The 13,664-nt window shown below is 42.8% G+C and overlaps 1 protein-coding gene across 6 annotated transcripts in view; it reads right to left on the bottom strand.

Moving 5' to 3' along the window:
• Nucleotides 1-12,958, bottom strand: part of ahnak (AHNAK nucleoprotein) — a 37,534-nt gene extending 24,576 nt beyond the window's left edge. For all 6 annotated transcript variants that reach the window (XM_083786154.1, XM_083786155.1, XM_083786158.1 and 3 more), the window contains exons 1-2: nucleotides 12,691-12,958; nucleotides 3,477-3,535 (exon numbers count right to left, since the gene is read on the bottom strand). The gene's annotated coding sequence lies outside the window, so the exon portion shown is untranslated. The remainder of the gene's footprint in view (nucleotides 1-3,476; nucleotides 3,536-12,690) is intronic.
• Nucleotides 12,959-13,664: the final 706 nt, after the last annotated feature.

Below are 13,664 nucleotides of genomic sequence, written 5' to 3'. Positions count from 1 at the left end.
TTACATCCGTTCTCAGGTTGTTTATCAAACATTTCCTTGGTGGGGTCCTCTACGGTAGCAATTGTTGGATTTACTATAAGCTTCATAATAGAGGTAATCGGGAGTTGTGCATTCTTTGGTAGATTTTTACACCTATGAGACACACTGATACAGTACCCTGTAGATGTCTAAATGATCAACTGATTATACTGTACTGCTTTCATATTAAACAGAGAAAGAAAATACACCAAATTACAGAATATATTTTCATTTCAATGCAGCAAATCCCTGTGTCAAGAACAGGGAACTGCGTCATTTGACGCAGATCAGTCATGGTGAAAATGATGTGAGACAGGCATAAACCGGTATGGGTTCCATCATACGGATAAGTTAGGGTGCTAAGGACACATCAATAAGCAGCTACTTTGTAATGTCATGTAGATAGCAAACTGGTATTCCTACTAGCTGTTCGAGCCACATCCAAGGGCACATTACAAGGCACAAGCCAATTAACACAAGTCAATAAATAGACCATGGTCATGCGTGATTGGGAATATTGCAAAATGCATGCAATGCCTTGAGGTAATATGAAGCTGGTCTCACAAATAGCCTGTGGGCAGCTTCCAGGGCTGAATGGCATGGTCTAGGACCATTGGTTACAAATTGCATAGCACACAGACAGCAGACAACAACACGCAAGATATGGATGGTGTTTATGCCAAAAATGACACCATCAACTGGCTGAACGCACACATTGACACAGACATCTCACAGACATGTCAGAGTGTCTAATATAACGTGTATTCATGCAACGTTGTGCAAAAGAACCCCTTGGATGATATTAGCAACCCAATCAGCAGCGGTGAAGACATGGGTTTATCTGATTAGCTCATGAAGATTGAGAAGATTGGGATGGGGAAACTGCCAGTAGCAATATGGCCCCCTTTTGGATTGAGGCCTGGACACAGAGACAACAGGTGGCACATTATTCTTATGTTAATTTCCCCATTCTTCATTTTCAATCTACTGGCCCTAGTTTGGGCATGTCATTATAGGCAGACATTTTCAAAATAATTTCCCCCCCAAATGTTTTCAAAGAATAAAGAAAAATACTGAACGTAGTCGATCTACAAGCTCACAAAGCACCGCAATGCGAAACATTGTGAGCTTTGTAGAAGGGCTATTTTTGGCATATTCGCCTTGTTGTGCTACACTGTCTTACAAAGTATAAAATGTGGCTTATGTGGTCACGGCCGATTTATGCTTAGGTGACAATGTGTCATGCATGTCACGTTGTAAACCTGTTGTCAATGAAGCATAAATGAAGCTTTAAGAGTGTCTTGGATGTTCCACCATTCCCTCTGATTCTGCAGCATATCGCTGCTCCCTAGACATCTACCACTATAGGGCCATGGCGAAAATGAACCGTTAACTCTCAAACAAGGAGCGTTGTTATTGTTGGCGCCAACGGGTATTTACAAAAGCCCAGGCTCACAGGGGGAGGGCAAATCCAGCAGTTGTGTGTTCTCATCAACTCCCTGTGAGCAAGGGAGGAAAAACCACTTTGTTATTCTACTCTCCATCCTGAACATGAAGTGACCTCTGAGGCCACACCCAGTAGGCCTACTCTCTAGAACGGTGCTCTCTCTATCTGTCTTTGTTTCTTCTTCTCTATATCGATCTCCAAAATGTCCCTAAGTCTCTCAAACCACCTAACTTTCCATAGATTATGATTTGCACACACACACACACACACACACACACACACACACACACACACACACACACACACACACACACACACACACACACACACACACACAATTTAGATCTATTCTAGACTCTAGTCTAGATCATAAATCAGCCTAATCAGCCCCATAACAGATCTAGAGTGAACTGTTGGGCTGTCCTTGTTCTCATACTGTACATTTGACTTGTTTCTGGCAGCGAGTAGGGCAGAGGCTGCAGAGCACCGGGTGAGAGGGAAGGAAGGAAATCAAAGCGATGGAAAGAGGCAGAGGTGGGAAGCACATGGGATGAAGAAGAGGTGGGTACATGGAAATGAAGAAGAAAACTAAATAAAAGAAAAACTATCTGAGAGAAAGGGAAAGTGGGAAAGTGAGACGGAGAGGGACAGTTCCTGAATATAATATACTGTACACACCTTTTGGGTGTACAATATATTAGTATAAGATATCCTTTTAACTTGTGTCACATTAAGGGGTTTCTCACCCCAATGTGTATTCACTCATCGGCTACAGTAACTATCAATGGCGGAAAGATCACAAGACGTGAGAAGAATGACAAATGGGCTCTGAAGAGAAACCTGTCAACAGTACAATTAGTAAATTACCAAGCTTGCCATACATGCATTGTACCAAAACATATTTATCAGGGAAGAGAGCTGAAGAACTGTAACACCCCAAAGCAAAATCATATGATCAGATATGGATGGCAGTCTACTGTAAATAAGGCGGTTTGTTCAGAGGATCATAAGACATACAGGCAGTCTGTGAAAACAATCCTCTCTTCTTCTCTCTTTCTCATTCATTTTGCCATAGAGAGTGAGAGATAGAGAGAGCCATTCCTTAGGACACACGCCCATAATCAGATGCACATCAAAATCTGAGTTGGAGAGCCATGCAAAACTAGATTTGGGCACAGAAGCCTAAGGAAGGAAGGGAGTATGATGGAAGGAATGAGAGATGATCTCCTCTATCTGTCATCTTATATTGTGGTCTGGTATGTGGTGAGAGAGAGAAAAACTGCCGGGGGCAGCGGGGTAGTGGTAGTGGTGGTGATGTTGGTGGTGACGGTGGGGTGGGGGCATGAGGACAGCCAGACAGACAAAAGATTCTCTTAACTAGCCTGCAACCACAGATCATTTCTGGATACGCCTCCCCACTTTTGGTCTGTCAGTGGCCTACAAAGGCTGCATACGGTTTGGTTTGGGTTGTCTGTTGTCCTACTGTAGATATTCCCTCCCCTCTCTCGCTCTCTCTCTCTCCCTCTCTCTCTCTCTCTCTCTGTCTCTCTCTCTTTTTCCTTTCTCTCTCTCAAAAAAATAAGAAATAAATCTTCTGCAGCTGCCAGCAACAAACAGTTAAACAGTGTGAGTTTTGGCGGGCTTCTGACATGGGGGGTGAGGGGGCGGGGGGTGTTGGAGTGGAACAGGTGGCTGAGCCGTAGTGGGATGGGGGTGGAGGTGAGCTGAAGCAGCCAAGTGTCAAGTTTCCACAAGGCAACCCTTTCACAGCTGAATAGTGGCATGACCTTCCAGGTTCAAAAGAGGCTTCGCAACAAACATTCCAAAAGCGTTTTGGAGTCTGGCATCGGAGAAGCTTGGGTTCCGTTTGAAAGCCATACAAGAGATAGTTGTTCTGAGGTGACCCTGTCTAGATAGCCTGGAAGAATCTATGTTTTGCCTCCCTTAAGAGAAGTGCCCTTTGTTGTGATGCCATTATCACTGAGGGATGTGTTTGCAATTGGACACTTACTGCAGATTGCTCAAGCAAGGCCAAGGGCTCTCAGTCTTTGGTTCTTGTCTTCTTTATTTCTGTTGATGAAGAGGAAAAAAAGAAATTGGGAATTAGTTACGGAGTTTGACAATTCATTTTAATGAAAATAAACATGACGATGAGACTTGAACATTTCTAGAATTCATCTGGTTCTTATTATCTTATGTAAAATTAAACTAAATCAAATGTATTTCATTCTTATCCAGCTCCTGCTGATGCAAGCCACATCCACTGTGTCAGTCACTTGTCAAAGAGATAAAGAGACACATTCCTTTGATAAGAGCCAAGCTTGCACTGAGAGGAATGACCGCAAATCACACATACAAATTTCACTTTGGTTTTATGTTTACATGCCTCTTGGTGGAACCTCACCTTCAAGGGAATACATTGATCAGTCAAATTCCTCAGATGGTTTAATGATTACCCTATGAGTATGAAGTATGTACGGTGCGGGCTGGTAATTATGCAAAACTCTCCCTGAAAGTAAATACATTAAGCTAGTGGTGGAAGTATGCCCCAACAGAGTGTCTTTCAGCTCAACTGAATAAGACATGTCTTAGTTGACATAAACTTGATGGGAGGCAGTGTACGGTAGTCCAAGGGAATTCAAGATTCTCAGTTGAAACTCTGGAGGTTTCTTTTAAAGAGACACAACCCATTTTCATTTTCTGGTGGTTTAGACAGGAATGCAAAACAAGGCAACAATCTAAACAGGGCAGCAGACTGAAATGTAGCCTAGTTTCATTTACGGGGTGAGTGATGATCGACAGGCTAGATGTGGAATATGGAGCCACCATGGCATTACAATCATACCACTGGAACTATTCACACGCAGACCATTGCACACAACAAAGATGCAGGGCACAGGTCACCTCCTTGCCTCTACTGTGGCCAAACCAAGACAGCCGCAAACTCGAAAATATCAGATCTGGTTTATTTGAAATTATAGGTTAGGGACTTCCAGGAGAGAACAACAACACATGGCAATGTTACTAAAATATTGCTCTTCTTCTATACACAAAGCTCAGTTAGAGACAGAAACAAAGGGTTCACCTTGCTTTACAGAACAATATATGTAATTACACAGAGTAGTGTCCCTCCGAGTGATGTAGATTTATAGGTCTGCTAATGTTGAGGCTAACCTCAGCAAGTGCCACATGTCAAGCGGGGACCAAATGAATTGAGATAAATGCTTGGAAACCAACATGTCCAAAATGATGTAACTATTTAAGGCATGGTTATAGCATCAGCCACACATCATACTCATATGTATATTATAACTGATTTGAGGTATCTTGCACCTCGAGACGTTTGGATGGTCGTTTATCTTCAATTGAGTACGGTAGCTTTATAGAACTGATAAATGCAAGTCATAAAAGTATATATAAACTTGTGTTTGATACTACTATGACTTCACATCAGTGCTTATGACTATATTATTTTGTATTCATACTTTTTTTGTTTTTCAATATTGGCATAATTTGGAATTTAACCCCTTAAAACCGGGTGTAATTTTATATTTTTGCGTTGGCTATTCAAAAATAGCAGATACAAGCAATACAAGCTCACAGCACATCCCTTTGTGGAACCCTGTGAACTTGTCTGGTCTGCTATTTGTGAACATGTTTTACATTTCTTAAGTGTGCGAACTACTGATTTATTAGGCATGTGTAGAATCTGCCTCAAGTCTTAAACGGTTAAAAGTTGAGGTTCTAGGTTGTATGCCAAGTTAATCTACCGGTAGTCTCACTTCTACTCATCCAAAAACCTTAGGGTGATTATCACTAGGGGCACATCATGAAACAAAGACGAGGAGTCTTCCAAAGTCCCAAGAGCAACAAAACCAGACTTTAGGTATGTATCCACAGGCATCTACCAGTGGGAACATGTCTAATGTATAAATACTTCTTTGACAGGTTTTCAAACCTAGTCATTACCCCCCTGCCTCAGTTGTCCAATAACTTACACTTCTCATTACTCGAAGGAAAATGAGGCCAAATAACTATGTTTGTGGTACTGCAATAATTTCCCACTTCGCCTCTAAACAGCAAACTCATAAAAAGGTGTGTTATTTTAGAGCGAAAGTATGTAAATGGCTGAGGCAAAAGTGAGAGTTTGTCCAACTATGCATTGTTTGCGTTGATTAGTTTGTGCTTACCTGCTGAAGCAGTGGTGCACAAACCAAGCATTTCGTGTCACCCATACATGTTGTAAGTGTTTATTAACCGATGGTGAGTATCATTTCACACTGCGATCAGTTATTTCAAACCACCATTCAAGCCTGTCATCGCAACCCTCCCCCTATCTTACCGTTGCATTGTGTGGCTAATTTCACATTGGAACAGGGCCCTTACTGAAATAGATGGGACACAGCGATGATACATGCCAGCCAATGTGTGGCCGTCTCTGTGTTTGTGTAGGGGGACTCGTACGATAGCAGCTGTGCACACTTTTTAGACAATACAGTCTTGGTTTATGTATGTAATGTAACTACACATTGTCACGCGGGTGTGTGTGTGTGTGTGTGTGTGTGTGTGTGGTGTGTGTGTGTGTGTGTGTGTGTGTGTGTGGGGGGGGGGGGGGGAGTGAATGATATGCAGACTTTTGGAAGAAATTGTGAGAATTCAGTTTGCATCATTGGCTGATGTGTATTTACATGTCATGAGGTGATGCTCATGACATGTTTTTGCAAGATAAAGTGAATGATACGCAGAATTTTGTGAGTTTGTGAGAAGTGAGAATTGACTTTGCATCATTGGCTGATGTGTACTTGCATGTCATGAGGTGATGCTCATGACATGTTTTTGCAAGATGTGTTGAAGCATGACAGACTGAAGGGATACACTGCATGATTGGTGGGCCACTCCCATCCCTATTGACTAAGACTGCTGTCTTGTTTACATAATGACTCATATAATATCATATTTGTAACTGAGAATCAAACAGGGATCTGTTGAAACGGTGAGGATTAGCATTGCGGTGGCAAATAATTGTCCCATAATACTGAATTACTGCAGATGTAATGTCCATATCTGGGCAAAGACGATTAAGGCAAAATCAAAAGGTAAACAACATGCCTCTCACGATTGTCGGTTCTATTTTCAATGTCGTTATTGGACCTATAAAACAGTTCCAGAGTGACACACAATTTCACAGTAAAATGTGCCATCAGTTCATGTCATCAGGTTTATCGGGGAAGCCCACAAAGCACACAATGCGATGTTGAATGGCGGAGACGCCGCGCCACATAGTCCACAAGGTAAACCATATCGCTCTCTCCCCGTGCTCTGCTTGCTGAGGGAGCAGCTCTCCGTAGAGCCCCACCCAGGCCTCCAGTCACACACATTCCTTGATAGAGCCGTCAGGCCAGCTGGAAGGGAGCCCGGCCTCTCCCCACGGTGACTAACTAAAAAAAAATGTCCTCTCTCTGGCTCTCTGAGGCTGACTTTTGCTCCGGCCTGTACCGACCACCCCACGCTTTGCCCCTCTGCCCACCGCCCGTCACCAGACCACTCTATACTCCCAACCCCAGAACTCTGCTCAAACAAACACGCATACCGAATTCAGCTATGGGTAGACACTCATAATAACATATACACTGACACGCACACACCGAGCATGTCGACACAGGGTCTAGCCAAACAGGATCCCCTTTCATGCCCAAGGCTTTAGCAATCATCATCATCATAGTCATAGGGATAGCTCCATCTTTGAATCTGGGCGATACATTTACAACGTCCCACCCAAGTCTACTACGTACATCCCAATTTCACTATACTTCTCCAGTCCATACCCCACCTCTGATGCATTGTATCACAGATTGTGCTTTGGTACATAGTAATATCTTCATTTTTAAGTCACTACCTACTAGTCAAATGAAAGTAAAATCTACGAGTTGAACTTGAACCCAAATGGATTTGGGAAATCGGGCGTGTAGGTAGGTCAATCAGAAATTGGGATTAAATGAAACGTAAACAATCAATCCATCTGGTTGATTGGTTCAAATTGAACTGAGTGCATTTGTGATGATGATTAACCCATTAAGACCTGAGGCCGATTCTACAAATGCCTTATAAATCAGTAGTTGTCACATTTTCAAGATTCTTCAAAAATAGCAGATGCCCAAGCTCACAGTGCGGCACCAAGTGCCGCATCTGTGTCATAAATGACACAGATGCTTTCCTGGTTTTAATGGGTTAAATCAAACCCGTTAGTGACAAGGGCATTGTAGTGGTACTGGTGAGTGATACGATTTGATTATGAGCAAATAAAGAGGCTTGTTCTGCAGGGAGAGAAGAAGAGGGGAAGTGAGAGAGGGCAAAAGTAAGCAATGAATTGAGACCAAATCAGATTTGTTATGAAAACAGAATAGCCTCTCTGTTCCTCTCCTCATTGTGTGTGTGTGTGTGTGTGTGTGTGTGTGTGTGTGTGTGTGTGTGTGTGTGTGTGTGTGTGTGTGTGTGTGTGTGTGTGCAACATACACAAGACTCAAGACTTAGGATACCAAGAGCGAACAGCAGTGGGCCTCTGGTATAGGGCTCACGCCTGCCTGAGAAACGTAGATAGGACATGCATGCGTGACACATATGAAAGGAATGAGCGTCAAAATAAATGGTTCCGTTCTATGCTCTGTAGTCCACAGAGCCCTAACCAAACCACAAGTCCTGCTCAAGACCAAAGCCTGCCCACTGACGCCAACTCAGCCTGCTGCTGATTAAACCATCGTGACTTTGGCAGGAGCCAGCCAGCGTGCACAAAATGGAAAAGAACGGAAGAAAAGTAATTTAAAAGCTTCTTCTCTCAGTTTGAACAAGATCACAAACAAGAGGGCTGTATCAACAATGTACAATCACTCTCACTCAGTCTCATTCAGTCTCACTTTTCAACATGCAGAACGTTGAGCATTGCCCTCATGCTCGTCAAGGCTCATTAGTAAAAATAAATCTTGTCATTGTATTTGGAATGGATACATAAAAAAAGAAGACATTTTCATAAGGGAACAAGAACTTTAGGTATGGCTGGGATTTTGAAATGACGCAGGCCTGACGGCTTGTGCCTTGGGACAATTTCAGAGCCAGGAACATTGAGCAACTAAGTATGGGGTAAATCGGGATGAAGGGAGGTGAGACTGCTTTTTGGCTGCAAAGTGGTGGACAGGACACAACAGAGATGAGGATGCAGATTTTCACACACACACACACGCACGCACGCACGCACGCACGCACGCACGCACACACACACACACACACACACACACACACACACACACACACACACACACACACACACACACACACACACACACACACACACACACACACACACACACACACACACACACACACACACACAAACACACACACACACACACACACACACACACACACACACACACACACACAGACAGACCTTTAACTTTAATTACCTCCAACTTTAAAACCACTGTCAACTTTTGCTAAACCCTACATTTGGCCAAATTTGAACCACATAATCTTAAACAAGAAGATCCATTAGTCAAGACAGTCGCATTGAACCATAGCATAGCGCAAAGCGTGATAGCGTTAGCTGTGCGCCTTGAAGAAAAGTTCAGCCATGTATTGTGATGGAATGACGAGTCAAATGAAAGAGAGCAGAGCAGACCAGACATTTGTGAGAAGAGCCTTCCTTGACTATCTGTTGTCAGATAAAGGGAACCTAAACAACGCAAAATGTCTTTCCAAATTTACATTCCAAGTCCTTTTGCCCTTCTAGCACCCCATTCCAAACAGGATTCTTTAGATTTTCTTTCCTTTTTTCTTCTTTGTTTTATGGATGCCACATGTGATTCGTTACTCAGAGAAACTCAAAAAAGGTTAGGAGCACTGGGAGCGTTGGTTTGACAGTTAAGTGGGGGATGGGTGGCCCATGTAGTACACCTACAGTTATGCAACGGTTATGAATAGTATAGTTAGTACCATTCCCATAGGGGAGGAAAACACCTGGAGGCAAAACAGAAAGAATATCAAAGGTTTGATGGTTCTCTGGGTGTGGTGATCTTGTCTGATAAGAAAAATACAAAAAGTAAGTCTCAATAACACGTGCACACACGCAGGGTGTAACAATCAACATGTCTCCATGTTAATACGTTACTTGCTGACTGTTGCACCATGGCCATATGAAAGACATAAGGCTCTTGGAGAGAGGTGGAAAATTTAAACAGACTGGATTGCGTGCACATGTGCGGCTAAGACCCAATAGGGATGTTGGCCATGAGTTGCACTTGCCGTCTGAAGCACAGTCTCAAATCTGTATTTCTAACTGACTAAGCTAGTGATGCTAATGATAGGCCCATATGGGGAATAGTCCAAACTAACTGAAACATTCCAAACTAGATGTATGCGCAGGGAGTGGTTGTTTGGGTGTACTCCCTAGAGAGACTTATAATCACAAACTACGTTTAGAACATTTTTATTCCACGATGGAGAATGGGGGATTTTATTCCAGAGTAGGCCGTAATCAATGCATATATACTGCAAGGTCATTGTCACTGCTGTGCTTTGCGTCTGTAGTGTTGTACATCTGAAAGTGCAATTGTTTGAGCACAGCGATCTCCAGGGAGGCTCTGCTTGATCTACAGGATGTCCGAGGGACCAATAAGGCCCCTAAATTAAACATAAAGTGAGAAAAGACAACAAACGCTAATTTGATCACAATCAGCTGGCTCCCACTTTCAGCTCATTCTCTTCAACCCAACTCCCTCTTCCCCTATGTCCCTCCCTCCTCCGCTTCACTCCCTTCCTCCTTCCATCCACCCCCTCAACAAGCCCATGAGGAAATGGCAGAGGAAGTGTGCTCGAGTCCGGGTTCTTTCCGTTTCACACTGGCGCGCCTGAGTAACACCACTGCTCTCCTCCTCTCTGTTGAGAGTCAGCAGGGAAAGCTTATATGACAGCTCCAGGGACGTGATGTGATAAATATCTTAGCATGGACCAGCTAACACGCTACTGATGAGGCACGTGCAAGTCTTTGAAGAAGAAGCAGTTGAGATGTTGTTTACCATATGGATAGGCCATGAGGGGCCAAACCCATTGTCCCTGACATTTTGTGTAGTCAGGAAACTGGTTCACTCTGATCTAATGCAAGTTAACAAGAATTAACATTGCTTCATAGATAGTCAGTAGGCTTAGTAGGCTTAAGCAATTCTATTATGAACAGAGAAAGAGAATGTATCTTTACTTTGTATGAACATCACTGATCATGTGCTGACTTAAGATATCGTAGTTTGCCTGAAGCCAAGGTATGTACGTCAGCTGACAAGTCAAGCTTTTAGCTTTAGGTAGTATATAGAACCGGTTCTGAGGTTTACTGTCCTACATAATGTATTTGTCTGTTATATTAAGTTCCTGCCCAAGCCTGTGGCAAAAATAACTACACGTAACATAACAGTCTTCCCAACACATTACCAGTAGGTGTTACATGAATGTTTTAGAGCACCAAGCATACTCGCAGACAATCAACATCCACAGGGTGACTGACCATATGGCTCTACAAACAAGCAGCTTGTGTCACAATCAATCGCCTTGACAAGAGCAATTCGAGAAATGCCTGACTTTTACAGCTTTGAGGCACTCAACGTATGCTTGTTGTGTGTTTCTGACAGCCTGTGGAGAGTACTCTCCTCTGAGAAGCAGCCTCCTCCTCACCACTCGGCAGAAATTACTTCAGGGTGTGGCAGGACAGAGTTGTGGAGGACAGGCAACAAAGCACAGTGAACATTTTTATTTCAGTCGAGCTATATGGAGCCCGTCTGTCCTGCACACTCTCTTCCTTATGCCGTCCTTTTCTGTAACTTTAACAAACACACTGAATTGACTGTGTGGGTTACATTACACAATGATATAACCTATAGCTGCAACTGGAAACATAACACTACTAATACGTAAAATGCAAAAAATAATCTCCTTCTACATTTAGGCAGATAAAAATGATTCCTTTTCTCCGAATGTGCTGCTGAGAAGTTCTGCTTTCCCCCTCTACGCCTCAAACCTGGTTTCAATTAGCTTGTCTTTCCAAACCACTACATTCCATTACTCCCCCTCTGCCCCAGCCCATCCCCCTCCTCTGCTCTCATACCCTCCCTCTTGCTCATTTTCTCCTCCCCTCCACAACCTGGCCAGAAGCCCAGGTTAAGAAAACCAAGGTAAACTTTTTGGAGAAAAAGAGAAGAAATCTCCGAAAGTCTACCCATGTAGACTTGACACAACCAGACAATTTATCGCCTGACCTGTATTTTAACATAATAAAGACGATATAGCCTAAGTCTTGATAAAAATGTTTGTTTCTTCTCCCTTGGGTGCGCTTCGCTGGGAGAATACGCAGAAGCAAAGAAGGGAGGGGAACGGGAGAGGAGACGAGGAGGAGAAGAAGAGAGGAGGGGTGGAATCCACACCCAAGTCTGTGGTTGCTTACATTTTACTTAGGGAAGTACCTTTAATTTTTAAAAACGTCTTCGTTTCAGACACAATTGAAATTACCAATAATGAAGATAGCATCGTAATTAACACGAAAAAAGTATTTATCTTGTGGCGTTTTCATAGATAATCCATGTCTTCTCTCTAGCTACGTGTAGCCTACGTGTATCCACGTTGCAGTGAAGTCAAATTACAGCACGAGTGTAGAACTTTCGGACATGATTACACCCCATTGATAATGTAATAAATAATAGGAACACAAAACCCCTTGAAGATTTGGATACTGCTCACATGCACCTCAGGAAACCGTTTATGTGCGCATTAAAATAAATGCCATGTGTGTCCATTCATGTGAGTGGGTACACACCCACTTCTCATCTCAAACTCAAGATAACAACTTGAAACAATAATCACACTGATAATAGCCATCTAAGAATCATTGTGAAGTAAGTCAAATTGTTGCCACAATGATGTAGGCCTGTGTGCATTTATTTTGCTTAAGTAACATTTATAAGATTCTCAACTTCACCGCAAGCCTAGCCTACTGCACACACTTTGGCAAAGTTATTAAAATACCAGGCCTACTATGCTTGAAACAAAGGCAAAGCTGTCTACTGTTAGAAACAATACAAATTATACAAAACAGTAGTAGCAGTTTAGCTCAGGAATTCAACAGCAGAAACCACCATAAGCATACGTTTAAAAGTTTAAAGGTTTAAAAAAAAAGTTTAGCCTATATTTACCTTTGCGCAGTCTGGGCGCTAAGTCTCACACCAGCTTGAGCATCCTTAGCAGTTCTTCTGCCCCTGTCCCAGCCCAAGAAAAAGCACTTCTTCCCAGTCTCAACTTGCAGCCCAAAAGACTCTCTCACTCCTTTAGTATTTCTCTATCAACAGAGTTTCCAGGGCGTTTTTCCCCCTCCCTCCCTCTTTTCTCTCTCTCTCTCTCTCTCTCTCTCTCCCCTCTTCTTGAGTGCTTTTCACTTTTTTTGTGCGTGGCTGCTCGCTCTGCCTCTGGGCTGAGCAGAATGGTTGGACAGAGCAATGGGTAGGGCAGCTAGGGCTCCTGGTTGCAGAGGGAGGGGAGGGCAACGGTGTAAGGGAGTGGTCCTTCACTTCTCTGGGTCGGCCCACCCACTGTTTGTCATAAAGGGCTCCAATGACATACACCAGAAGTCATTTGTACTTTTAGTTTACCAAGTGGGCAGTCCTTTGCTGCCTAGATAGCATAAATGATGAACACAATACATCTAAGGAGGCCCTGTAATCAGTGGTGTAAAGCAACATAAAGTACATTTACTCGAGTACTGTACTTAAGTACAATTTTGAGGTACTTTTACTTTACTGGAGTAAGTATTTCCAACTACATTTCAGAAGCAAATATTGTACTCCACTACAATTATTTGAAAACTACTTTTAAACTGATTTAGATTATTATTACAAAACATATAGACTCTGTCTATGTCATAGAGTAACCACTTTCGCCCTATATACATTTCGGCCATTTGAAAATAGCCGAAAAAGAGTTTTATACATTTAAAAACTTAGAAACAGGACATTCTGCATAATGATTAGCCTACTTTCTACTTTTGGTACTTTAAGTACTTGTAACAGAGTATGTCGACATTTCAGTAGGCCTGATCTTTATTTTATTTTGGATTATTTTAGCGCAGTTCATATAGTAAAACAATAAAGACGAGGACGTGCTGACATCACCA

Source organism: Protomyctophum parallelum (assembly GCF_964188405.1).
Source record: "Protomyctophum parallelum genome assembly, chromosome: 16".
In the NCBI taxonomy this organism is placed as follows: domain Eukaryota; kingdom Metazoa; phylum Chordata; class Actinopteri; order Myctophiformes; family Myctophidae; genus Protomyctophum; species Protomyctophum parallelum.
This window is presented reverse-complemented; position numbering and strand designations above follow the sequence as displayed.